This window comes from Herpailurus yagouaroundi, unplaced genomic scaffold, assembly GCF_014898765.1.
Source record: "Herpailurus yagouaroundi ecotype Mexico unplaced genomic scaffold, PumYag 100, whole genome shotgun sequence".
Lineage (NCBI taxonomy): Eukaryota > Metazoa > Chordata > Mammalia > Carnivora > Felidae > Herpailurus > Herpailurus yagouaroundi.
Genome location: NW_024412391.1, coordinates 69932150 through 69935864, shown reverse-complemented (window position 1 = coordinate 69935864; position 3715 = coordinate 69932150). Strand labels below are relative to the sequence as shown.

Here is a 3715-nt window from a genome sequence, read left to right as displayed (position 1 = left end):
CCGCGCCCGCCCCGCGCCCGCCCCGCGCCCGCCCCGCGCCCGCAGGCCAAACCTCTGCGTCCCCTGCCGCCCTCGCGCTGGGGAGTCCTGGCCTCGCCGGAGTCTGCTGGTCTCAGGTTCACACCCCCGCCGGGTTTCCGGGCCGAGGCTCTGCAGCGCCGGCGAATCGCGCGTTGAAGAAAGAAGCCCTCCGGGCTGGCGAAGAGCGAGCTCGCGGGCCGAGCACTGCGCTGCAGATACCTCTTCTCAGCTTCCCCGGCCGGGACCCGCGGCCTCTGTCGCAAACCGACTCGGCCCGCCCAGGCTACGTCACGGCCGAGGCCGCCAATCCCGCGGGCGGTGGCGCCGCATTGGCTGCGGAGCTTTATTTCTAGAGGTGCCAGTTTATTCCCGGAGGTGCGGCCAGTCTCCCTGGTTGCGTGTTTCTTAGCCCGTTAGTAATTAGCGTCTGCGCGATCCACGTGGGCAAAAAACATTTCTGAAAGTAGCTTTGCATTTGGCTGAAAAGATCTTAAAAACAACCAGCCTAGTCTTTGCACGACTAGGACGCAACGGGGGTCACTGATAAATTTGGTTTAGGGTTGTTTGTGTATTTCTCTTTTTTGTTCTGTGATAGGGATCCTGTGGCGTTTAAAGAACAGTTGGGACGTGATACTTGTAAGGAAGATACTTCCTTGACTTGCCCACTCATCCTGCTAGTGATTGTGCTGACTAAGCGTGTTAGCAGCCACGGAAAACGCTTCATGTGTCAACCTTTTTCCCGGGTGTTACAGCATAGTTAACTGGATGTGGACGACATAGTGTCACTGCATTTGGAGTCATATGCAGTACAAGTGTTGGGAAACAAACGCAACCACTCTAGCTTCGCTGAACACTGCAGCTCCTAGATTAAGAGAGCTCTGACAATTCTGTGTGCAGGGAGAACCCATGTTGGAATGCTGTAGCCATATAATATTTAGAGTCCAAGCAAAGATTCCAGGTGGTCTTTCAACGTTTAGGTCGAGGGATTAGGACAAGGGATGGACTGAGAACCACCATCAATTCGAAAATTTGCAACGCTGAGCAGAGTATGGTGTGGGGCACATCCGATCTACCGGTTATAGATTTCATAAAAGATATTTTTGTTAAGGACTTCTTAACAGCAGTACTACACAATCCTTCACTCAGTTCTGTTAGAAGGCTAATTGGCTTAACAAATAGCTTCATTCACTCATATTCAGCCACATCCATTCAACAAATACCTTTGAGTACTGCTCTGTACCAGCCAACCACCAGACAGGGCAATGCAGTGATCAAGAGTCTGGGGAAAGAGGATGGCTAAAAGGACAAGCTTTGACGTAGATCATCTCTGCTCTCAAACCCTAATTACCACCACCCACAAACTATGTGCTCCTGGGCAAGTCATGTAATCTCTCTTGAGCTCCTTTTTATATAAAAAGTGAAAATGATGTTAACAAATGGAACTAGAATATCTAACTTCAACTAGTTTTTATCAAGAAAAATGCGTAGAGAATATATAAGACATTTGGCAAATAAATATCCCAATGGTGGTTGTCATGGTGATAAATGCTATGATCTGGACACCAAGAGGTGCTATAGGCACACATAGGAGGCCACCCACCAGCTTCAGCTGGCAGAGAAAGCTTCCTTAAGGAGCTTTCTAAATCAAGACACCAAGGAAGAGTATGATTTAGCCAGTGTGAGGAGGAAAGTCAACAATGCAGGCCAGAGAGGCCACATACTTGGGTAGGGCGTATTTGAGGAGGAAGGTTGAGTTGGAGATAATCACCTTCTCACTCTAGCACTTTATTCTTTCGTCTCATTAATTTTCTGTGCCTGTGTTCCATTCTTTATCCTAAGAACCAGCTTCTTCCTGATTGCTACTCCCTAAAATTTCAAGTGACATATGGCCTAAGCTTGTTTTGCTGCTAAACTTGGGGAAAATAGGTCTTAGAGAGCCACTGCCCACCAATGATTTGCAGACTTAGTCTCTAGTGTGTAAGTTCAGAATCTCATGAGAAATTTCAATCAGCTGAGTTCAGATTATGGGTAGTTTCTAGTCGCATCAGGTCCTCTACCCCAACAGGGCAACAAGTGGGACCAGGTATAACACGTACTTTCTGAGGTCCATCCCCTTCAGCAAAGTGGAATAGAAGGTTTTTTAATAAAGAGAGTATGTGTAGAAGTCAATGGTGGGCTTATCCAGTGTTTTGCCACTCAAAGTGTTGTTCCCGGATCAACAAATCGGCATTACCTGGTAACTCGTTATAACTACAGAGCTTCAGTCCTCATCCCAGATCTACAGAATCATAATCTGCATTTTAACAGGATCCCCAGGGGATTCATAGGCACATTAAAGTTTGAAAATCACTTCTTTCATCCACTTCTATTTTTGCAAATTGTGCGTCAGGCCATATAGATGGCCCTTCCAATACCATAGCTTGTCACTTCTCGATCTTCATCATATGTAAGCCACTCGTTCTAATGCAACATTCTGGATGTTTTCAACACCCAGAATGGTGCCGTGTTTGAAATAAGTCAGCCCATTTGCTAAGCCTTGTCCTCCAATTCTTCCAATTCATTCGTTCACATCAGTCCCTCAGCCACTTCCATGCCCGATCCTTTGGTGTCTTGATTTTCTCCCAGTGGATCTACTCCCCTGTTTTCACTTTGTTCCCATTCAGATTGTGTGTGATATCAGTGAAATTGCTCTTTAGATGATGCGTTCAGTTCCCTTGTCACATTTATTTTGTCACACCTGTACAGAAAGTCCCCTAGCCGTTGTGCCTTCTCAACCCCCATGGCCAGGCGTGTGGTGCAGCTGGAGGGGACAGAAAAATCACAACTTCCCCTGATTAGAATAATTTTAAATTCAGGGCAGCCAACCTCAACTGAGCCCTTAAAATCAGCTGGAATTCCTGTGTTGCCTGGGCAACTCTCTCCTGTGTTGTCTTGTGTCCCCCTTACTCTTGGCAGAGAACTCAGTCACCCACTTCGCAAGAAACAAACCGAAGCCATCAGGGGTGATCCCCTCAAGTCCACAGCAAACCAATACATTTAGGGTATCCACCCTCTTCATTTCTCCTTCCCTCCAATTAGAATGGAAGAGACACCTGTCCGTCTCTCATGTTTTACTTTCCATGCATCTCACAATCATGGGGGTCTCACTATTATATTTTATCTGTGAAAAGCATTTAAACATGCCCAGCTTCAAAGATGTTAACACAAACCTGCGGCAAACTTGCATTAAGTCCATGTCTTCCTCTGACTATCATGTTCCCTTCACACTCTCTGTGGAACTCTGTGGTTGCCTATATAGCCATCTTTCTCCTCCCCTCTTCTTTGAAAGCAGAGCCTGCTTCCCAGTATAAAGGAAAAAAAAGCCAGATGTTCACTCACTGAGAGATCCCTTATAGCTGGGGGAGTGGCAATGTGGGTGTTAAGGGTGATGAGTCATTAGAGCAAGTCGGCTTGGGGCTTTCAGGAAGGTTTCCTCCCTAACAAAAGGAGAGGTATAAGAGGAGCCCTGTCCCTTAGGTGTTGTCACATGAGGATGTAATATTTGAAGACGCTTCTACCATCTCATGACCATGAAGGGGTGGCCAAAAGTATCCCAGAGAAGCCAACTAGAGTCTAAATCTTTGAACCGTCCACCTCTGGGCTTCTTGTTATATATGTGTTGTGTGTGTGTGTGTGCGCGCGCGTGTGTGTTGAA

The 3715-nt window shown here is 47.0% G+C and overlaps 1 protein-coding gene across 1 annotated transcript in view; it reads right to left on the bottom strand.

The window, feature by feature from the left end:
• Positions 1 to 286, bottom strand: part of TMEM243 (transmembrane protein 243) — a 22634-nt gene extending 22348 nt beyond the window's left edge. The window contains exon 1 of the mRNA XM_040472781.1: positions 53 to 286. The gene's annotated coding sequence lies outside the window, so the exon portion shown is untranslated. The remainder of the gene's footprint in view (positions 1 to 52) is intronic.
• Positions 287 to 3715: the final 3429 nt, after the last annotated feature.